General features: G+C 46.0%; 1 protein-coding gene across 1 annotated transcript in view; it reads right to left on the bottom strand.

The window, feature by feature from the left end:
• The window catches only part of ndst1b (N-deacetylase/N-sulfotransferase (heparan glucosaminyl) 1b), a 101,116-nt gene that overhangs the window by 62,360 nt on the left and 13,756 nt on the right, over window positions 1–25,000 (bottom strand). Inside the window, exon 2 of the mRNA XM_063203833.1 lies at window positions 19,066–19,181. The gene's annotated coding sequence lies outside the window, so the exon portion shown is untranslated. The remainder of the gene's footprint in view (window positions 1–19,065; window positions 19,182–25,000) is intronic.

The following is a 25,000-nucleotide window of genomic DNA, read 5'->3' as shown; positions in this document are numbered from 1 at the left end:
AGAAAATGTTGCAGACGGACATTTTGAGTAGTTTATAGTGCACTCGAAACGAAATGACATTCATTGAGTTCGAAAGCTGCGCAAACCAAGTTGTTGGAAATCAATGCAGTGAAATTACGGACAAACACATTTTCTGTCACGCACGCACACATGCGGCTGTCTACCTCCATCTGTCCGCGTTTACGATTGGGTACTGACAGAACTCCATACAGCCAGAACCGAGCCCTTCAAACTGCAGCTTATTATTCCAGAACTAACCCGCAGCGGCTTGGTAGAAAATCACTGCCGCATGTGTCTGTGACTGCACGGCACGGAACGGCACAGCACCACCGGATATTTAAACGGCTGGCTGACTTTTGGCCGGAGCGCTGCTAATTGTATTGTTGCGTCCACAGCCACATGATGGTCACCTCCTGTACTCGTGCCTGCCTACAACTAAGCCAGACGGCCCAGACACACAGAGAGAGACAGAGACAGAGACAAAGACAGAGGGGATGACTTACCGCATTTCCTCAATTAACCTGTAGCCTGTGTCACAGCCGGCATCCATCTATAGCCAACATGGCTGTGCGTTTCTTTTTTTTTTGCATCAAAAACCTCAAATTGCAGCCTGACCCCATTTGAGCCTGGTCCAAACTAAGTTTTTTTTGTTAATAGTAGCCCCGGCCATTATTTGAGGAAATACGGAAAGTTGAAGTTCCATTAAGGGTCAATTCAGGGCTCTGAAGACCCCACACTCCACCCCTCCCCCCTCCAACTGCTCTCCTCAGTCATGCCACAGCAGAGCACATAATTGGTGGCGGTATGTGTCCACTCGTGAGGAGGAACAAGGGCAGCCGCTTTTGCCAAGCGCCCGCCCAGATGCTTCGGAGCACCTCCGCTGTGCTGTGCTCTGTCCCCCCCACTCCCCCTCCCTCTTAATTAGCCTGCAAAACACGGTGAGAACCGCTGGCTATTTATAGAGCGAGTCCAGTCCCTCCACCACAGAACTCCCCCCCTAAGAGGGGCAGTGGGAGAGAGAGAGCACGGGTGAGAGACTGAGAGAGAGAGAGAGAGAGAGAGAGAGAGAGAGAGAGAGAGAGAGAGAGAGAGAGAGAGAGAGAGAGAGAGAGAAAGGGAGAGCGGGGGGGAAGAAGAAGAGTGGAAAAAAATGTGAGGTAAATGTCACCTCTATTCAAGAGGACGCAGAGGCACACTGTTCAGAGAGTTGCAACCAGAACACTGGCACACATGCAGGGAACGAGGGAGAGGTAGAGGAGGAAGACGTGTGTGTGTGTGTGCGTGCGTGCGTGCGTGCGTGCGTGCGTGCGTGCCATCAGTTGGAGGTCCTCGCGTCTTGTGGTTTACACCTGACAATCAACAAGCAACACAACAAACACCCACGGGGCGACAAAACACCAATATGTCATTTATGGAAATAAGGTGCGACCTAGCAGCAGCAAGACAAAGTCTTTACCATATTGAAAATCATTACTTGAGTGATTTATTTTTGAATGGGTAATTTTACTACATCTTCTAACTACAGCGGATCTCCAACGATTTTCTATCTTATTAGAGGTGCACCGAAATGAAAATTTGTGGCCGAAACCGAAACCGAAAAATAATGAATCACTTGGCCGAATACCGAAACCGAATAGGCTATTACAGTTCAGTCAAAAGTGATCAAAAGTTAGGTTTTTCACTATTTTTGAATATTGCTGAAATATATGGTTTAGGCCTACATTAGGGATGTGCACGAATATTCAAATGTTCGAATATTCGTTTTCCTTTCGAATTTAGAATAGTCCTGTCGAATAAAAAAAATCCAGCCAGTAAAAAAAAAATCTGTGTTGGCCTCCCTGGCAGTGTTAAGTGACAAATGAAAAGTACTGCAGGGTTACATTAAATTAACCCAGTAGCTCCCCTGTATTCTAACTTCTCTGGTAGGTCTAGATACCATGCTCATCTTTAATTTCCAACTCGTAAGGCGAGTGTGTCTGAAAGCGTCCCGCCCCCCGCCGACACGACACACACACAGCCAGGGAGAAGCCACGCATCTCGTGCATTTCGGGAATGGGCATTGGGCATTCATAAATAAATCGCTGACACTGTAAATCTGCAATTGGTGATGGTTTTGTAAACATGGACTGTCATCTGTAACTGTTCGGGAATAATGTCACATCAATTTGCGTCTGATTTGGCCAGCGTAAACTTCTGCAAGGTAAGCTACTTGTAGCTGTCAGTCAGTGTCAACAATGGCAGGTTATTTCAATATCTCGCTAATAATGATAAGCTAACAAGCGAAGTAAACTAGCTGAGCACTCTTAGCTGAGGCGATTGTATCTGGCTTACTATAATCTGCAACTATTTGGGGTTCGTTTCATATGGCGTTGCTTCAGATTTGTAAAACAAACTTGGTAAAAGCCACCCCCTGTAGCCGTGCGAATCGGGATACTGTCTGTCAACAATGTCAATTGCTAACTAGTTCTAATGCAGCCCAACTAGCGAACAGCTGTTCAGTGGGGTTTACTTTGCCGTGCCACGAGAATGGAAGGAGGGGAAGGGAATGATAAATATTTCTTGTCACAGACGCACAGACTCCTCTTCCAGTGAACGTGCTGCTGGACGTTCAGAGGTGTACACTCGACAGCATTTTCTAGCTATTGCTCCCCCCTGGTGCTGTAGATGGAAGGCCACTGTAAATAAGTATTGAACTCTTTATGATACGTCGGCGGAATTTAGGCTACACGTTTCAAGGGATGACAGTGGAAATCCCTCAGTTAGCAAACGCACGTCTTTTTTTCGGATTTTCGAATAACATTCCAATAGTGGCCATCGAATTTCGAATAGGCTACTGTATTTGGCAGAAATGCACATCCAAATGTTTTGACATGTTTTGGAAAGAAAATAAATGTGTATTTGATGTCTTCAAATGTTAGAGTAGAACTGATTTACTGAATTAGTTTAATTAATGCCCATTTTCAATTCATTTTCTATTCGGCCTCCGATTCGGCCGCTCAATTGGCTTTCGGCCGAAAACCGAAAGTGTCTTTTTTTGCATTTTCGGCCGAATACTTTCGGCGGCCGAATTTTCGGTGCACCTCTATCTTATACGTTACGTTTGCATGTTGTGCAAATATTATCACCATCCAGTTGTGTGGCACTGACTGGGATTAGCTCGGAAATCTCTGAAAAGGAAACACAAATTCACACACCATCAACACCAAGACAGCCTGAGTTACTGGTAGCATAAAAAACGTGTGACAGGGAGAATCCATATTCCTCCACACTCTCGAGTTCATAACTGATGACAACAATTTATGCACATGCTTGCTTAACATCTTTCGCCTTGAAAGGGAGCGCAGGCAGGGTAAGTGTGGGGGGAAGGGTCAAAAAGAGATATGATGAGCAATAGCTTTTCTTTCCAGCTGATCTGATTAGGAGTAATATGATTGGTGCTAACTGGATTGCGTGCTGCTACAGCCGTAAAGATGTCTACTGCTGACCAGTGCTGGCTGTGCTGGGTGGGACTATAATAGGATGTGTATAAAACCTTATTAGAGTCTGTCCACCCCCTTGTCCCGTACTCCAACAGCTCACACACAATAGACTCAGTTTTGTCGCTCTGTTTTTCCTCCCTCTCTAATTGTGTATCGGTCTCTCTCGACCTCTCTCTGTCTCCCAACTGAAGATATAAATATCTTGAATTTGTTTTTGAACTCTTGAAGCCCATAGAGATGGGTGCAGTCACACAACACATTGCTTTTGGTTGGATCTCCAAATATTTTTCTGCCATACTAAGTCTATAGATGGGCTGCAGAGTGCAGACACTAGGTGACAGGTCGCATTGGTTTTGTCCAAGACGGAACACATGGGTAGATTAGACTGAGCGGAGAAAGGAAGGAGGAAGGAGAAGAAAAATACACATTAAAAAATAAAAACAGCTCCACAAAAAAGCCGGTGGAGGAGAAATTGCAAAAGTATTGCACCGTTAAAGAGAAATATGCCCCATTTCACTCGGGGGGCCACAGAGGAATACTACTCATTACAAAGTAACCTAACATTATCCAGCATGTGTCATAAACAGAGACATTCTTGTTGCTCAAGGGCAGAGCGAAAGAGAAAACAAAGAAAATGAAATGAAAAGGGGGCTACAAGCGAAAGGAGACAGATTTTTTTTTTCTCTCCCTCTCCCTCTCTCTCTCTGCCCTCCTCCTGAGCAAGACACAGAAAGCCCAAGCAAGATACATCAAGCTGACACCCGTGTGAATGGGGTGGGGTGGTGTGGTGGGGGGTGGGCGACTGGGAAAATAGAGGGAAAAGGGAAAATAGTCCACTGGGTTTTAAAGGAGGTGGGGGGAGGGGCTGTCTGGGATGGGGTGGTGGGAATATAAGATTGGCCATTTTGAAGATTTATTACGAGAAGGACCAATTAAGTGAAGGCCCGCTGTGGTCATTGATCTCCTATGGGCCGTACTTGATGCTGCCGCTACTTAATTGATGCTTATATGTTTGCAATACACTGCCGGCTCAACCCCCCTCCCAGACACAATTGTGTTACCTGCGTAGACATAACACACCTCCATGTCTGGCTGCACAGCTGTGTTGCTATGTTGTGTGTTGCTATGTGGTATGTGTGCAGTGTTGTATGCATGTGTGACAGTGCTTGTGTTTTGTTGTGTGTGTGTGTGGGGGGAAGGTAATCTGTACACGTCTTGTATTTATTAAAAGGTGTTACCATGGCAACAAATACCTTCATAAAAAGGTACAAGCCGTACGCGACTACATGGCCAAAGTGTAGCCAATCCTGACAAGACACTGTAGCGGATTTTCGCAAATGACTATTTGTTTACGCCTGTGGAAATTCATACAACTAATGTTTTGTTCTGAGGGGGCGTATATTCATCTCCTTCCATTGTCCTTGACCTCAAAAGCCCAAGCATTACTTAAGGCTAGCTTCAGCTTGTGTTTCCACATGCGACTCTATTATAAAACACTCCGCTACATATGTAAATTTGTAAGCTGTCCATTGTTCCGACTCTGTAGCAAACAAGTGCTTCAATGTCATGTGATTTAGTTAAACCTTCAGATCTGAGAGCCCAATCCTTTCGTAAAGAATTAATGAGGGTGAAGCACCGTAGGATGTAGTACACAAGTGGAAACCTGAAAGGTGAGAGTCATTTCCCCGGAGTGCCTGGTAGGTAACACAGCCACCTGTGATATCGACTCTCACCTTCAGGGGACGGTCACGTTGTTGCTACCCAAATAGTGCCACTGGCACCTGGCATTCCCAGTGTCCTACAAACGATGTCAGCGCTGGCTGGAGCGACCAGATGGTTCAGGTGACTGATACAAATCTAATCTAGGCACGTTTCAAAAACAACACATGCTGGGGGAGAGAAGAAAAAAAAAAAAAAAACACACAGCCAGGCTGTCAACGAGGGCTTAATGTTGGGTTGGCAACTTGGAACATCCTATGTTCAGTGTCTGAAAGAAACAAATGCAAGATACAGTATTTCATTAAAAGTTAGATAGTGTACTTTCTACCTCCTGTACGGAAGATGCACCCACCACCACTCCCATATTCCTGTTGTCACGTCCAAATACCGCCATATAGGAGAAGCATTCGCAGTCATCATTATGGGCTTACTGAGATGGCTGAGTAAACACGTAACAAGCCCAGACTTCGTCAATAGAAGAGTAAGAGGGGCACAGATGGGAAACGAAAGTTCGTCATTCAAGTGCAAGTGTTGCTGACTCTGTTCAGAGAAAACCGCACTGAAGAGCTACTTTAATGGAAGTCAAAAGAGTTCAGTTGTAGGACACAGGTCTTCTTTTTGGAGCGTGTCCGCTCTGAATAGATAAATGCCTTCGGATTTCCACATCAACACTCTCAACAGAGAGGAGAGGAAACATTTTTTTCAAGCTCCAAAAAGAACTAACACTTTCGACAACTGAACAATTTAAAATAACCTTGATGGATGATAATCTTGAGACATAAGTTACACCAACAGCAATGAGCAACAGAAGCAACCAAATGTGATTCACCATTCAGCCATCCACCTCTGCCCAGAGTTCTTCCAGAACAATGTGTCTGTGTTGGTGTAAACACTCCCAGTATCTGTGCAGAAAAGAGGGGACAGCAAGAGGAAATTCAGCCTGAACTGCTCACTTCAGTCCGAACAATGGCACCAATTCTCTTTGGGAGTACACAGAGAGGAATGTTGTTTCAAATCCATCGGTAACAAGTTTTTGTCCAAGGCAAAGTCATTGTAACAAATAGACCAAAAAAGTAACTGAGGATATAATGAGAGGAGGAAAAAAACAACCAAAACCTACCAAGACCAACCTCTAAATTCTAGTGGCCTATCAAAAGTCTGAAATCCCCCCCTAGTGAAACGGCAAATTAAGTCTGGACAAGACTAATCTTGGACAAGCACTTGATTACAGGATTGTATTGATGATCTGGTGTGCTAAACGGGGTTTGGAATTGCAGGGGGTGCAATCACATAATTGGGCACACCAGAGTGAGAGGGAGAGGAAGAGAGGGAGGGAGAGAAAAAGGAGAGAGGGAGAGAGGGAGAGGTACTCTCGCCCTGGAAACATGTGGAAAGACGAAGTCCTTGATCAGCAGAAAATCTTCTCACTCTCTACCCCATAGGGGATCATGCTGAGTTCAGCTCTTTATGAAATGGTGACAGTATTTCTTACGGATGGCTCTCATATCAGCAATAACCTGTCCAGTGCTGACACTCTGCACAGACATCTCTACCACACAAGCAGGAGGAGAGGAGAGGAAGAGAGGACGAGAGGAAGACATGAGGAGAAAAAGGGAGGAAAGAAAGGAGAGAGATGAGAGGCAGACAGGAATAGTAAGAGATGAGAAGAATGTGAGGCGCGAGGAGTGGAATACAGGAAGAGAGCAAGACAGGACGAGAAGAGGAGCGGATGAGAGAAAGACAGGAAGAGAGGAAGAGAGGCACTAGAGCTGATGCTGCAGCAGCAGTGAAGAAGAAGAAGAGGATGGCTCGGGCTCCGGCAATCAATGACCCAGCACCGCGGCTAGCGAGAGGGGAGTTAATTCATGAAGTAAACAGTCATCCTTCATTGCCACCGCGAGAGCAAATTACTCCACCCCAGCGCTGGAGGCCCCATTCATTTCGGTTCCTCCACGCGGAACAATTCGTGGTCGGCCGGGCTGGCCTCCGTAAAAGAATTACCCAGCTCGCAATGGGTGATGGCTATATCAACCTGTCATACATATTCATGGATAAACATGTCTATTTACTAACCCTCCAAAAAAAGCTTACTTGAGTGATGAGCAGTAGCTGTATATATTTTGTAATGTGCGTGACATGCAAAGTTTGTTTTTCGTATATAAGCTTACATCAATAATTTATTCAGCTTCGGATTATTGCAACCCATTTCAGGCATTGTTCATCTTGTGTTATGACATTACTGTGTCTGCATACAAAAATTGAATGTCAATCATTTATATGTAAAATGATTGAATGTACTTTGTTTTAAGCGGTCCGAATTAAATGGGACTTTACGTTGGGCCCATAGAATCACCAGCAGTGGCATTGAAGAAATAAACAACAAAATCTTCCGATGTGGTCATGTCCCATTCACATCAGTGCAACCTTCTCCAAGCCCTGTGTAAACGTGCGTGACGTGGAGAGGAAGGAAATAAATGACCAAAGCAAAGATCCATTAGCCATTAGAGTCACAGGCCACTTCCACCACCAAGCCGGAGCTTGAGTGAAGCGAGGCAGGGCAGCACAGCTCAGCACATATAGCCCAAACACACATGAGGAGCACCTAATGCATGGAGGCATACGGGCAGAAAGAAAGAAAGAAAGAAAGAAAGAAAGAAAGAAAGAAAGAAAGAGAGAAAGAAAGAAAGAAAGAAAGAAAGAGAGAAAGAAAGAGAGAAAGAAAGAAAGAAAGAAAGAAAGAGAGAAAGAGAGAAAGAAAGAAAGAAAGAAAGAAAGAAAGAAAGAAAGAAAGAAAGAAAGAAAGAAAGAAAGAAAGAAAGAAAGAAAGAAAGAGAGAGAGAGAGAGAGAGAGAGAGAGAGAGAGAGAGAGAGAGAGAGAGAGAGAGAGAGAGGGCAATAGATTGAGGTAGGGTTCAATTTCTTTTATTTTACTGTGCCCTTGAGGCTATAAGAGGGGCGGGCAGTGCAGTGCAGTGTAGTGTAGTGTTTGCCGTGATGAAAGCTGTAAAGCTGAAAGCGTCGCGTGCTCGTTGGTGGTCTTCATAAGAGTGCGGTTTCACAAGATAAAAATTAAGTCTATTCACCTGCGACTCGAGTCTAACCATGCCATTTGTGTCACGCTCGCAAAACACCACCACAAAATGAGCGGCAAATTACATGTTGGCAGCACCACCTCAGGCAGCATTACAGTAATTCATGCCAGGTCTCCCATTCACACCAACACCAACGTCACACACTTAAATCTACAGAGAAAACCCTGTGCAGAAATCATGACCGCGTCTCAAGTGCACTTGAACAACCAGTGTTCAAACTCAAAACATGCCCAAAAGAAATATGAAAAAACCCATATCCATGTTCATTGCATAATATTTCACTTCTAACTGGCAACGTTTACATGACGTTCTTAATTCAGAATAAATAATTCAGAATTAATTCGTTCCGTCTAGTTCACTTTGATCTTGCTATTAATTCCGAATTGTGAAGTATGTACATGACGTTTTCAAAGCAGAATTAAGCTTTATTCAGAATTAAAGTGAGTTAATTCTGAATTAAATGTCTCATGTAAACATAGCCAATGTCAGTATTTATGCTAGCCTGAAACTTCACAAAGTGGGTCAACACGGAACTTAACACGAACAACAGATATACTGTAAGTTCAAACATAGGAGTTCACTGGCGTACATTCAAAATGAAACTGTTGGCGATAAATCACCCGTTATGCGAGCAAGACTATGTTGCCACCGTCACTATCTCTACTCGTGACATTTGGGCTGTATTTTGGGAACCATGGGAACGGAACTGCTGCCAGCTTGTTGGCCTGACCAACTAACTGCAGTCCTCAGTGAGTGAGTGCCAGTGTGGCTCGCGATGATATGAGCGCCTACTTACTCTCACCATAGAGAGTCCAGAGGGAAGTCCGCTCAGAGGAAAGAATGCAGCGGGCTAGAGTTACATGCAGCTAGTCTAATATTATGTTTGCAGGTGAGCGATGGCACAGATGTTAGTTAGCCCTGAGTGACTTATGCCAATGCTCCGAGCTCTTTATTTCTGTTTGGCTACAGTAGATCATTTAGACTTGCGGTGCCGGCATGCCTGAGCTATTCCCTTTAGCCATCTAAATAATTAGCTTTTTAAAAGAAGATGATGGGAGTAAAATTCAACTGGAAAATTTGCAGTAATGCTACTGTGTGAGCACATGCACAAAAATGGACTACACCGTTTCCCATATGTTTCCAAAGGATCAGAGGGACATGCACATGATTGTGTCTTTTGCAAGAGGGTTGTAGTTAGTCTGTTATCTCCTCTATACCTTTGTAAACCAATGTCTTGTGATGCAATCCTTGACACATTGAACCTTTCACTCTTAATCTAATTTACTGGTTGAATTGCCTAATTTAATTGGCAAAACCACAGCCATACTAAAAGTGCAGTTCACAGTGTGTTAACTGAAATAGATCATATTAAGCAATGCTGGTAAATAGTATCTGTCCATTCAGTGTGTCGAACTTAACACCAGAACTGACTAGCATGCAAACACCACAAATATCAAATACAAGTAACAATTCAGCCAGCAGCCTGAATCAAAATAAAAGCTTCAATATCTGTAACAAACCTCATTTAAATGACAGACCAGACAGAACTGTACTTCACAAACTATTGCAGCGCAACCTAAAAGAAAACGGATTCCTCTACAGGTGGTAGAACAGGCAAGAGAAGGTTCCTGGACAACATTCCCTTCTTGCTTCCAGTGTTTCTGAGACTGCGAAAACTGATTGTAAAGTGAGCCAGGTCTACTCAGCCACCCAATCAATTAATATCATGGCCTAGTTGCAAATGAGCTGTGGTGCCTGGCAAAAAATGGCTCCCTCCCCACTGAGTCTGCCAAAATGACGCATCCTCCGTCTTCTGCGAGCAGTGTGTGGAAAGAAGAGGTCAACTGAAGCCTGAAGGCATTTCTCTTGCTTTCTCTATCTCTCTCCAGATAGCACACGCGCACACACAAACGCACAGGCAGACACACACACACACACAGGGGTACACACACACACACACACACAGGGGTACACACACACACACACACACGAACGCACAGGCACACACACACACACACGAACGCACAGGCACACACACACACACACACAGCACAGGGGTACACACACACACACACAGCACAGGGGTACACACACACACAGCACAGGGGTACACACACACACACACACACACACACACACACACGGGTACACACACACACACACACACACACACAGGGGTACACACACACACACACACACACAGGGGTACACACACACACACACACAGGGGTACACACACACACACACACACACACACACACACACACACACACACACACACACAGGTACACACACACACACACACACACACACACACACACACACACACACACACACACACACACACACACACACACACACACACACACACGCACACACACACACAGTGGTGTGCCTACCTGCAGAACAAACTAGGGCAGAGAGGACAGAATCGATCAATCAGAACAAACAAGGGACGAGAGACTTGTGCCAGCCAAGTGGCTAGACAATGTGTGCACAATATGCAAACACACAGCCACGCACACACAGCAAACAACACACACACACACACACGGGCACATTCACACACGAACACACACACACATGGGCACATTCACACACGAACACACACGAACACACACGAACACACACACACACACACGAACACACACACACACACACACACACACACACACACACACACACACACACACACACACACACACACACACATTGCGTGTGCAAGGACAGCAAACAACACACACCTATCAGCAAGATTGGTGATTTTGGAGGACTCCAGAGTGCTGATGACCAATTTGACCTGCTCAGATGGCCATTTTCATTCCTGCCCTCCTATATTTGCCGTAAGATTAAAAAAACAAACCTTGTGCCAACTGTCACGGCACTGTCTGTCAGACAAATAATATATTTGTGAAAAGCCTGTTAAATATCACCTCAGAAACAATTTGTCAAGACTGGAGGTTGTTGTGTGTCATTTTGTTGGCGTGGTAACGTGTCACTTTTGCCCATGCTGCTGGGCAATAGCAACAGGCAAATCAGATTTTTGTCAGGAAAACATTCCGAACCTAAAGCCCCCCTCAACCTAGCTGTCTATTGTTTTGATTGTGTTTTGTTGTTGCTGCTGTTGTTGTTGTTGTTTATTCAGAACTGATGTCTGTGAGATGAGATCCATTTAGAAGGGTCCAACTATGGTAAGGGAAGACCAACTGTGATGACACATGGTAATGGAATTTTGTCCAAAAAGAAAAACACGGTTGCTGCAGAAATAGGATTAAGGTTACACAGCAAATTCTCATCACACAGGCATCATACGACAAAAGACAGTAACATAGAAGCTCTGCGATAATGGAATAAGGGTAGACTTTTCTGTAAATGTATAAAGGAATGTTAAAATGTATGAAACATGAATGTGAAACATGCTTCACAAAATGACTCACAAACTGACTCTGGATGTTACCAATAAACTATACTTCATTTGATGTGAATAGGGATGCAAATTATCGATTAATTCATTAATCATTAGTTGATAGCCTTATCGATCGACTTACGATTAATTGATAAGCGGCGTTTTCCCCCCGAAATCTCAATGTTTCTCGAAAAAAATCCTACTAAATCTAAAATGTTTTTAAAAAAATTGAGATAAAATACCACATTTAATGTAATTCTATTTCAACTCTTTAATCCAAAGGTGATTAAAATATTCCCCCTATTCACACCCCTCTTCACACACACTCTTCACATGCCCATTTCACCTAGGTATCTTGTCAGTTGAATTGTTGATTAATTGCGATTAATGTTTTTTGATCGATTAATGCAGTGATCGATTAAAGTTGATTAATCGATTAATCTTTTGCATCCCTAGATGTGAACAATAAACAGTCTTTTCATCCTTGTATGTGAAGGAAGAATACAATCGGTGGAAGGCTTAGGATGACTGCCTACTTTTCATGAAATGAATCCAAATACAAAGTGCTTGCTGGCATGCAATAGCTGGAAAACAATCCCCAATAGGAAAGAGATGAGATCCAATTCAATGAGTGAATATTAATTCTTAAAAAACAAAAGCAAATCGGGCTTGATATGTTACAGTAAAGATATAAAAGCATATCTACTACTTTGACAGAAACAACAACAACACAGTATACAGTAGTTAATCAACAGTCATGCCCTTCACCTCGGGCTGCACAATCTACATGTGAATCTGGCGATGCTGCGCACTCCATTGACTGAGAGGCCATCGCCCTTTCAAAAAGGCTCAATACGGTTTAATCTGATCTGCCAACCTTTTAAACGGCTCCCTTCGCTGTTTCTAAGGAAAAAACAAAGTGGGGCCCTCCCAGCAGCTCCAACCATCCTCCACTCCGCTGTCACATCAACATTTAATCCAATCCCATCTGAACTTCTCCGCATTTAATCGGCACTTTGTTTCATGGGGGCATTACAGCAGTACTACCCAGTGCCTTTGTAAGTAGAAGGTACATTTAATCCATAAAACCCCCCAGTGGATTAGATGTGACATGTAGAACTTGAAACATGCATGCAATTCAGTCATTTCCTGTCCGCTTTGTGATGGTTTTTCTAGCGTGCAAAAGTCTGTCCATGCGACCCAGCCAGCCAAGCAGGCCAAGCCCTGCTCTCCCCACTGGCCTCAGTGGACAACGGCAATGCACTCCATCACCCTGTACTGTGTGTGTGTGTGTGTGTGTGTGTGTTTGTGTTTGTGTTTGTGTTTTTGTTTGTGTGTGTGTGTGTATGTGTGCGTGTGTGTGCACATGCTTGTGTTCATGTGTGTATGTGTGTGTGTGCGCGCGTGTGTGCACATGCTTCTGTTTGTGTGTGTATGCGTGTGTGTGTGCGCGTGCGTATGTGTGTGCATGTGTATGTCTGTGCACGCGTGTTTGTGTTGTGTGTGTGTGTGTGTGAATGCTTGTGTTCGTGTGTGTATGTGTGCGCGTGTGTGCACATGCTTGTGTTCATGTGTGTATGTGTGTGTGTGTGTGTGCGCGCGCGTGTGTGCACATGCTTCTGTTTGTGTGTGTATGTGTGTGTGTGTGCGCGTGCGTATGTGTGTATGTGTGTGTGTGTGCGCGTGCGTATGTGTGTGCATGTGTATGTCTGTGCACGCGTGTTTGTGTGTGTGTGAGAGTATTAAGAGTGATGGGCTGCCAGTGAGGAAGTATAGACTAAGAAAGTGAGCTGAGGACACGTACTGTAAGGGGAAGCAGCTCTAGTCTCCGAGCCCCTGAGTGCCTTATAGAGAGTCAGCCGGTCCCTCTGGCGTGTCGGCCATGTCTCGACAGCTCACGGAGCTGCCTCTTGAATTCGCTCACACTCCTCCACGCCTCACAGTGACAGTCGGGCTACAGAGCAACCCGGCACTCGAAGGCAGAGATTCTCAAACTGTGGAATCTGAATTTAGTCCTCCAAACGGGCCTTGACATAATTTTCAAAAAGTCTAAAATAATATGCGTATTGCTGTTGACTATTTATTCAAGTTTTATTGATTAATAGGTCAGAAGTGGGCCCCGAACATTTCAAGCGGTCCCCTAGAACCCCTGTTCTGAGGCAAAGAGGCACCCAGAGCAAGTCTAACAAAGCAGCCCCTTTAAAGACGTAGGGAAACGGCCGTTCAAACTGTTGTCGTTCAGAATTTTCCCGAGTGGAGCATGACTTTACACGACTTTACCCGAGTGCATAAAGTGAATCGGATTGGTCGTTTATCAAGAGGGCCGGATTGTTGTCTCTTAGCAACGAGTCAACGCCAATGACAACGCTAATGTCTGACAGGCACCTTATATGTACAGCTATGCACAGCGAGCTAACAGGCTAACCAAGTCCACTTTTGCCAACAAGTAGCCCTCATGACCCTACTAGCCGAGACAGTTGATATATTGATAAGATAGCGAGGGGTTCAGAATGAAGAGAGTTCATATGGGGGAATGTTTAAAGTCACGCCCGTTGAGGACACTGGAAAGCATCCTACTTTTTTGCATTGCTGAGAATGACTTCTCTAGGTTACCGTATTGAAAATCTTTGATACTGCTTCTGCGGGTCAAGGTAATAGTAATAATAACATTGTTATTGTTAGTCTAACGATAAGAAAATAATGTGACACAAAACTAACAATTGTTATTGTTGGCATGGCTAAAAGAAATCACAAGATATTTGAAGAGGATAAGATCTACTACAAAGAGGACTTTTGAAATAAGAGATCCAAGTCTACTATTGTTTGGGAACAACACTTGACACTTGACACTAGGTTTATTATTCTACCATGTCCAAAAGTCCAAAGTGCATCATGATATTTGTTGGGTTTGTTTGCTGAGCCCTGAGGTCCAAGTTTGGCCTGCACATTAGAAGAGTGCATCTTGCTTCAACAGACTAACGACAACGACAAGCTTCAAAACTCTGGCTTTCAAGCTCTTTCCATCAACTTAACCCAGATAGATACACATCAGCAAGAGCAGATCGCAAAAAAAAAAAACGGCAGACGGCAAATCTGACAAAATGCCATCTTCCGAGTGGGCAGCTCAGCAATAATGACTGAGGCTTCAGTTAGAAAACGGTGACTGAGCACAACATCAGATGAGCAAGCAGCAAGCAAAATGAAGATGAAGAGCCGATCTGACACAAAAGCACAAAAATCAGCGGCCAGTAAATACAACCGATTGATGCGCTACTTCCTTTAAATCCTTTTGAACTTCCTCTCGAGTGGGCTGAGGAGGGCACGATGTAGGAGGAGTGTACTTTGTAAGTTCGCACTGCAAGTGTGAGAACAGATGACGCCTCAGCTGCAGCCAACCAACCCATCTCAGTCAGGACATGCAAGGCATTGATTTACACAGTCGTCTAATAAATGCAGTGCAAGGCTGAATATGAACCCCACCAAATTGCAGACACAAATGCCAAGTCATTGTGACGATCACGTATGATAAGGAACTGAATCTTCACGAGGACCGGTGGGTGCTGCAGATTAGGTCGTCTCAAGGGCCATTCTCCACGGCAACAAGGAGCCCCAGCACCAGGAGCGTGGAGTGTTACATAAACCCAAGAGGAGGTATTTCTAGAACATTCTTGTGGGTGTGATCACAACCACAGAGGTCAAACAGTGTCACCGCCCTCACAACATAAAGCTCAAAAAAAGAACAAAAGACTTTTGGAGTGTAGTATAATACTATGGGCATATACAAAAAAAATCGACCCGAACCCAGGATGATAAACAGAGACCGCAAAAAAAACCAACAAAGAAAGGAGAGAGGTAGAGGTGGGTGAGAAAGAGAAGGATGCTGAAAAATGATAAGGACGCACGGTCGGACAGAGCAAGGGAGGGCGAGAGAGGGGAGGATAAATTAGAATCCACAGCCATTATCACCAACCATGCTTCTCTGAGTCTGAGGCTCTGAGCACACAGGTTCTTAAGGAAATAATAAAAGCAGCCATTGGTATTAATCAAGAGTAGCTAATGCAGCTGTTAGAGCACCTGCTGCCCTCAGAGGACCAGGCAAAGGCAGACTATCACCTCCATTCTCCATTCTAAACCTTGTCCACCCTCAGCCTCTTCCTTCTCCTCCTCTTAAGCCTCCTCCATCCTCAACTTTCAGCCTCCTCCTCCTCCTCCTCCTCCTCCTCAATCCTTTCCTCCTCATCCTCCGCATCTCATCCTCCACCTCCTCTCACTCAATCCTCCTCCTCATCCTCCTCCTCCTCTTCTTTCTCATCCTTCTCTTCTCATCCTTCTCTTCTCAGCCTCCTCCATCCTTCTCTCCTCCAGCCACCTCTTCTCAGCCTCCTCCATCCTCCTCTCCTCCAGCTTCCTCCATCCTCCAGCCTCCTCCCCCTCCTCCACTATTAGTATTCACCGGCACGGCCTCATCCCTATCCACCCCCAGCTGTCTGCAGTCATTTACATTTTAACATCTCTTAAGACAACGCTGGCTGGCGGTTTGGCTTGTAGCATAAAGCAGCTCGTTATGATCTCTTCTGTGTTAAGACTACGTACACTCCACTACAGTAAAGTACAGTGCAGTACACTACCCACCGCAGGGCTGCACAGCACAACACACACCACACCGCCATGGCGAGGGTACAGACAGGCAGGCAGGCACGCTACATCAGTAATGTGAGACACTTTGGCCTCAGGAGCTCCAGGCTACTGGGAAGCAGAGATGGGTGTATGTGTGTGTCTATGTACATATGTGTGTGTGCGTTTGTCCATGTGTTAGAATGTGTGAGTGGGAATGTGTGTGTGTGTGTGTGTGCGTGTGTGTGTGTGTGTGTGTGTGTGTAATATGCATCTGTGTGCATGAAAGGAGGAGTGTATCCGAGAATGTAAATTAGTCTCTGTGTGTGTCTGTGTGCGTGTGTGTGTGTGTGCGCGACTGTATGTGCATTAACAAAGCAGCATGATCATTTACCGTACTCCAGCATTGAAAAGCAGTGATAGACCTGGCCCCGCATGTATGAACAATCAGTATGTTTGTAGTCGGTGTGCCGCCGCCGCCGCCGCTCAGTGTAGTCAGTGCGCTTCAAGACCCAGAGCTGAGCTTTTTAAAGCACACTTGAGCACGCCAGATGCTGCCAAGACGGATATGATGCATTAGATGTGCATCTTTTATGCCTCGGCTATTAGTTATATTTGTTTTAGAGACTGGAGGGGAGCTGCGTGGAAGTTCCGAGTAGTGTACTGAAAGTTGAATATGCTGCTGCGACTACAAATACTACTAAATAGCGGATGTGCATGGGGAGTGGTGTATGTGTGTCTTCTCAGTAAAGTGAAGGCATGATGTCTAGTGCTGTGTGTGTGTGTGTGTGTACGTCTTCCCGGTAAAGTGAAGTTATGACGTCTAGTGGTGTGTGTGTGTGTGTGTGTGTGTGTGTGTGTGTGTGTGTGTGTGTGTGTGTGTGTGTGTGTGTGTGTGTGTGTGTGTGTGTGTGTGTGTGTGTGTGTGCGCGCGTCTTCCCGATAAAGTGAAGTTATGACGTCTAGTGGTGTGTGTGTGTGCGCGTGTGTGTGTGTGTGTGTGTGTGTATATATATGTGTATGTACACATCTTCCCGGTAAAGTGAAGTTATGCCCCACCGTAAAGCAAGTCCCCCCCATTCCTACTCGGCTGGCACACTAGCGTAGACAGAGATGGCTTTTCTTCCCCGTAATAAATAATTGAATTCTGCCGACTGCCTTCAATTATTCATGTAAGTTTATAATTCATCTTCAGCCACAATTTCTTCCTGTAAGGTGAAAAGAAAGACGGGAAAGGGGGAGAGAGACAGAGAGAGAGAGAGAGAGAGAGAGACAGAGAGAGAGAGAGAGAGAGAGAGAAAGAGAGAGTGCTAGCGAGGGAGAAGGAAAGGCAGATGGGAGGGGGCAGAGAGAGAGAGAGAGAGAGAGAGAGAGAGAGAGAGAGAGAGAGAGAGAGAGAGAGAGAGAGAGAGAGCGAGAGAGAGCGAAAGGCAGAGAGAGAAAGAGACAAAGAACAGGGGGAAGAGAGGTAGAAAGTGCCAGGAGGAGAAAGAAAAGCAGGGCCAGAGACAAAGAAGGAGAGTGAGAGAGCGAGAGAGAGAAAGAGAGAGAGAGAGAGAGAGATAAAGAGAGAGAAAGCGAGAGCGAGAGAGAGCGAGAGCGAAGCAGCAGAGAGAGAAAGAAAGAGAGAGGGGTGGGCTGATGATGCCCTGGAGCAGTGTGCGGGCTCTTGCCCGTTAACAAATCACATCCGCAACATTAGCACCAGTAGCATTAGTGCTCAGTAGGCTGCGCCTCTATGCAGGGGCATTAACCCCCGAGCTGCCACTACACTACGCCACACACGAATCTCCACCGTACTGCACTACATTTGACCTTCTACAACTATACAACCCCCAGGTCAATTTCCTGAGTGCAGCAAAACTTCCCTGTGGTTCATGAGGTAGAGAAGAGTAGAATACTTTTATTAATCCCGAGGGAAATGAAAGTGTCGGACAGCTTACAAAAATACAAAGGTACACAGGTGTACAGGTATCCTTACCATACCTTAGTAGTGTAGGTGGTGTGTGTGTGTGTGTGTGTGTGTGTGTGTGTGTGTGTGTGTGTGTGTGTGTGTGTGTGTGTGTGTGTAAGCAAGCAAGCAAGAGAGTGCAGGAGTACATGCATTTTGAGTACAATTGCTGTGTAATTATAGCTAATACAAATGTAAGGAATTTGCCTATGGAATCCTCTGTAAGATGTTGTGTCTGTAGCCATGGTGTCGGGCTTCAGCAGTATTCAAGAGGAACAAAGAGAGTCTTCTGTGCTCTTTGTGCAATGAAGACTTCCGCAGTCACGTCTCATCCCAGTGACTGTTGGGCGTTGTACACATCAAAAAAATAGTAAATGTGCTGACACCAACCAGAACAAAAAAAAAAAAAAACACTTTCCCTTTCCACTTTGAGTTAAGCCTTACACGGAGTCGGCCAATTTTACCCATTTTGATTTTAAATAATGAACAGTGTGAATGGTGATTGTTCGATACAGGTCTTAACCTGAGACATTCAACACGTGTGACCAGTGGTCTTATCAATTTATTCCCATTCTAAAAATATATATTTTTTAAATGGAGTAGAGTTCACAAATCCCAAACAAAAGCTAGTCAGTCACAACTAACCAACCAGTCCCAACAACAGCCTTGCCTTTCCCCCCCCCAAGGTTAGGCCGGCCCTGGGATGTAGTCTAAACTGTAATATGATATGTGCTTGGCCCCCGCCGGCCTAAGACTGATGGCCGTGCCTTGCTGAGCGCGCTCCAGATATCTGTAAATGCTTACCCTTTGTTTGCAGTGTCGCAGCAGCCTCTCGTAGCAACTGCCTCGCCTCGCATGCACCAGTGTTATCCCCAGAGAGCGGTGTGAAGTCGACACAGGCAGCAAGGAGAAGTCCTCTCCTGTGGATGGATGACAAGGAGAGAAAGAGGGATAGAAAGACTGCAAACTTAATATGGGCAAATCTGAAATGATGGCAATATTCACACACACCACAGAGAGAGAGAGACAGAAAGACAACAAACATAATATAGGCAAAGCTAAATTACGGCAATATTCACACGCACACGCACATACGCACACACACACACACACACACACACACACACACACACACACACACACACACACACACACACACACACACACACACACACACACACACACACACACACACACCATGTTGAGGGTGTTTAGCACGCACTGTAAAAACTTTTGTAGCCCCGCATAGACCTGTGTGTAAACACTTTGGCATGCCGGGCTCAAGGTTACTACACGGAGGCAGAGGGATCCCACACACACACACGCCAATAAATGCTCAGAATCTGAAGAGCCATGTAGCTCTACCAGTCACGGCTCCCTGGTTTAATAGGCTCATCATACTCACACGTCACATTTCCCCTCTCTTTCTCTCCTTCTCCACGTCTCTTTTAACCCCCCCCCCCTCTCCCTCTCTCTCTTCCCCCTTGCACCTTTTCTACCTCTGTCTCTATTCTTTCTCCTCAGCTTCTCTACTCCTCTCCTCTCTCGCTCCCTCTTCCCTCTCCTGCTCTCACACACCTTCTCCCTTTCTCTCCCTCCCTCCCTCTCCTTCTACTAAACAGTGCTCTGACGACAAAGCACCAGGAAGTATACATGTAGGACATAGAAAGCCATCTCTCGCACACTGCTGCTGCCACCACCACACTGTCTGCCACCACCTGCTGCTGCCACCAACAATAATTTCACAGCGCCAGTCGGTGGCTCTGAGTGGCAGGCGAGCTAGTTATTGCAGCTGCCGCCCGGGCCGGCTGGGGGAGGATGGGAAGTGGATCGGTAAGGGACGGGGTAGGGGAAGTGGTAAGGGTAGGGGTAGGGGATGGGGAAGGGGATCGGTAGGGGAAGGGGAAAGGGAAGGGGAAGGGGAGGGGGGGGGGGGAGGGGATGTGGACGGGGTAGGGGAAGTGGATCGGTAAGGGACGGGGTAGGGGAAGGGGATCGGTAAGGGACGGGGTAAGGGGATGGGGATGGCCGGTATATCTGGCTGCCTGGCTGGCATGTGTAATTTTAAGAGCACCGAAATGCAAGTGGCTGAGTTGAAGAGAGCGACAGCGAGAGTGAGAGCAAGCGAGAGAGAGAGAGAGAGAGAGAGAGAGAGCGAGAGAGAGAGAGAGAGAGAGAGCGAGAGAGAGAGAGCGAGAGAGAGAGAGAGAGCGCGCGAAAGAGAGAGCGAGAGGCCATGCAGTGATGAATAACAAAGTCAAAGTCACTCTGCTCTTCATCCTACTCCTGGAAGTACCGTGCTGAACAGCTGACACACGTCACCCCCCTTTGCGTGTGCATTCACAAACACACAGGGAAGCGCGCACGCACGTGCGCGCACGTACACCCACCCACCAGGTTTGTCGGCTCTGTGTGAGAGCTAGAGGTGTGATATGATATCAGGAGCGGCTGCATGATTTCAAGCTCGCCACCCCCTACAGTGCAGGGTGACACTCATGAAAGTTGGTGCGATGTCAAAAGGCAATTAACCTGACAGCATCACATCATGACATGACATACACACTAAAAGACATAGAGGCCCTTTTCCACTGCCCATTTTCTACCCGGTACAGCTCAACAGGGCTTGACTTGGCCACGGCTTTTTTTGCTTTTCGATTAGCCAAGTACAGCACACGGCACAGCTCAAAAACCAGCCCATGTTTTTTCGACTGGTTGTACCGAGCTGAGTGGGTACCGTCACTGCCTACTGCCCAGAGTGCTGTGCATCAGCTCCCCGGGAACGGTGAATCAGAAAACAATCATGGCAGCCACCCGATAAACAGCCTTAGAATTCCTTTTAGTTTGACACCATCACTTTGACATTAAAATCGAGGCAAAAAACATTGTAGCATCCAAAATCCAAAAAAATCCATATCCAAAAAAATATTATGGTATGGAAATACTCAGGTTTAACTCGTGTCATTTCTGATTTAAAAAAAGTGTGTCCTATGGACTATAAGAAAGGTATTTATTGGCCTAAATTATTTTGGTTGTCAATAATGCTGGTTTAGCTTGAGGTTGAGGTTGATGACTGGCAGCTTCACCAAACATAAAAATAAGGATCGTGAAAAATGCTGAAAACTTCCTTTCCATTCAGGTCCTGCATTATAATTCGTTTTCTCTTGGGGGGGAGAAATAAATCAAGGAAATTACAAAAATCATGCATGTTTAAAATCTCAGACCATCTCTTGGGTCCTCTGTGCAGATTAGGCAGACAGACTTTAATGACAGACTAAAAAAAACACCACAGCACCACCACAGTGGAGTGGGGTGGGGGATGTCCAACGTCTCAATTTCAGACGGTGGTTTATAGGCATGTATGGCAAGGCATTCAGCACAGGAGACGGAATGTCTAAAAAAATGTCAACCCTGCCACACCACCTCCCACCTCCCGTCTCACCCCTCCTCTTTCTCTCTCGCTCTCGCACTGGCTCTCCCGCTCTCTCTCTCGCTCTCTCAAAAGCAGAAAGCTGCAGATGCATGCAGCGCTGTGCACCCCACCAACACGATACGCCTTTGTGATTTCGATGGCAATCCCAGACATGCCCTGGGCTCGAGCTCGTAGCAACAGAGCAATACTGTCTGTCAGCGGGATGTTAGCGCATGGAGGAGGAAACCAACATCTGATCTATAGACGGTAATCAATAGAGGCCACTATTCAAAAGAACGGTGGGAGGCTTATATTTACAAATCAAAATCAATGCTGAGCACACCAGGGGAGTGGAGAAAAAAAGCTGCTTCCAAAAATATACACAACCCCCTGCTTATGCTTTGAAAGCATAATGTTTTATTCGTTTAACCTCATCACCTTGACGTCTTGTTAACGTATAGAAAAATACAAAAATCAAGACATCCACTCCCCCACAGACATAATGATTCAAGAAGCAGAACAGAAAACAGAAACAGTCGAGTAAAATTTGAACCACCAAATGTCATCAACAACAAAAAAAATCTACCCGAGGCTACTATTTCACACATCATTAACAATGCTTGATATTTCTCAAAGTATGCAGCTGAGACTCAAGACGAAATAACATTCGCACAGAGGAGGACGAGGAAGAGGCTCCATTTGTCTACTGTGAAGATATATTTTCAAAATTCAAACGGACCCCTATTGTTTGTTGGACTTATCTCTGTACAATTTAACTTGACCAAAGCAAAAGAAATCACATCCTAATATGCTTGAACAAGACTTTTAAAAACACAAAAAAGAGACAGACGTTGTAAGTCTGGGCGTGCGCTACGTTTACAAAAACTTTGATTGAACTGTGGTTGTCCTGGACGAGCATTCTTTTGTCTCAAGGGAAGATTCCGATCACAGGGAGGAAAAAAAAAAAGACAACTCGCCAAACCAAAAAGACACTCCTTTCATTAAAATGTCTTTATTACAAAGCCCTGTGTAGTCCACTCCAGGACATGACGATAAAATTAATACGCTCTAATGAAAAGGAGTGGCTAGGATGGAACATTTCTAAACCCCCTCTCTCTTCAGTCTTCAGTTATGACAAAAATCTATTACGGACGAACAACAACAAGCAAGCGGCGTTGCAGCCTGCCACAGCGCAAGTTCCTCCCTCCCACTTAGCAGACGACATCAAGACGAGCCAGGTCTTATGAATTTTCTGTCTCATTTTCCCCTCCTGAAAGTCCAGGAGGAATTCCACCCCCAGCTGCCTCGGCAGGCGCCTCAGTCAGTACAGCTGTAGAGAGGCAGCCAGAGGCTGAGCTGAGGAGCTGAGGCTGAGGCAAGCGAGGGAGACAAGAGAGCCTTTCCCCACTGGAGTACCGCCAGTTTGATCCACACGTTTCAGGCTTTGGCCTGGTTCAGAGTCCTCAGCCCTGGCCTGGTTGAGGGGGGAGTGGGATTGGGAGTGCTGGAGAGACTGAGAGGCAGCCAGAGGCTGAGCTGAGGTGCTGAGGGGCTGAGGCAGGCGAGGCAGACAAGAGAGCCTTTCCCCGGCCCTACTGTGGCGCTAACGGTAGGGCACTCGTCTACAACATGGCCGACCCAGGTTCGATTCCGGCATGGGCCCTTTGCCGTCCCTTCTCCGGCTCTCTTTCTCTCTCAACTCTCTTCCTGTCTATCCTCCACTGTCCTGTCGTGAAAAAACCCCAATAAAGTCTTGAAAAAAATGTTAGAAAAAAAAGAGAGAGCCTTTCCCCTCTGGAGTACCGCCAGTTTGATCCATGCGTTTCAGCTTTTGGCCTGGTTCAAAGTCCTCAGCCCTGGCCTGGTTGAGAGGGAATGGGATTGGGAGGGAGTGCTGGCCTGGTTGGGTCATAGTGCTGTGCTGTGACACATGCTGTGACTGAGGCCCACTGCTCCGAGCTGAATGTTACTTCCACGTCTCTGGATGTGTAATGCTCGCAACTCAAGACCCCTCCTCTGACATCACGCTGCTTGTGCAGGTGGTCGAGGGTGGTGGCTCGCCAGGAGGAGGGGGGGCGGCTGGGGAGGGGAGTCACCAGTCAAGTCTTGCAGACACGCGGCAGATTATGCTGCACAGCTGGACCCTGCGAGGAACACAGGGGTGGGTGTGCATATTACATTTGCCAGGCGGCGCGCGGTGCAATGTATTATAGGTTTTCAAGCCCGGGACAGGACGTGAAAAAGCCCAGACATTAATGAGCCAACGCGGCAGTAGTGAACTTTATGAAATGCTGCAGACTCAAAACTTGGTCAAAAAAGGACTGACAATGGGGGCTTAGTTCCCTGGTGGACTTGACATCATCAATGTGTGCCTGTTTCTCAATAGGGTTTTCTTTACCCAGGAAACTACCCGCCCTTATGACTCGTAAACAATGTTTGAACAACATTAAAATTGCCCTTGAACAGTGCAGCAATATGCCACTGAAAAATCATTCAACCACAACCAAGCCATTTATTAATAAAAAAACGCATCAAATGCAGCTACGGTGGATTTCTTTAGTCTTTCATTCCACGTCCCGCTGCATTTTCCAATCCAATCTTGATTTAAGCGAGGCTTTTTAGAGGCGCAGAGATAACACATCCACCGGCATGACCCCATCAGAGCAAGATATATGACACTCCCTTGAGGTGCTGAATGTTAACTTAATCTCGCCTACTTAACATGGCCAGCGCTGATAAGGAAGACCTTGGGTTGGAGCAACGCCGTGGCCATTACAACCTCACCGCTGTGTCTCGCCGGCGTGGAACACCGCTCGCACTGAAGAGAAATCCACCCGTTAGAAATTCTAATACGTGAAAAGCTTTTGAGAGTTTAGACCTGAATAACAATCACGTCTGTTCCTTTTCACACACACACACACACACACACACACACACACACACACACACACACACACACACACACACACACACACACAAATGGAAATCGTAATAGATAAACCTTAGCAGGGCTTCAGCAGGGCTTCAGCTGTTTGGAGACCCCCTCCCAACCTCCCTCCATTCTTCACACGCAGGACCCACTCTAAGCGTGGCAGATCACAGTGGGTGAAAAAAAGATCTCTCGCTCTCTCTTTTTTAAATCTCTCCAGTGAATCTTGTGCAAGCTCAGAGACGTGCATGCATTAATAAATAGCCCGAGATGCATGTTCTCCAATACATTATTTATCTAGAGGCACAAATGCATTCGCCAGGCTTATCACCGCCTGCGCACACACACGAACACACAACCACACACATGCACACAGTGAAGTGTTAACTTGCGTCTGTGTG

The sequence above is a fragment of the Engraulis encrasicolus genome, chromosome 7 (genome assembly GCF_034702125.1).
Source record: "Engraulis encrasicolus isolate BLACKSEA-1 chromosome 7, IST_EnEncr_1.0, whole genome shotgun sequence".
NCBI classification, from domain to species: Eukaryota; Metazoa; Chordata; class Actinopteri; order Clupeiformes; family Engraulidae; genus Engraulis; species Engraulis encrasicolus.
Note: the sequence above shows the minus strand (reverse complement) of the source record. Positions and strands in the feature narration are given on the sequence as shown.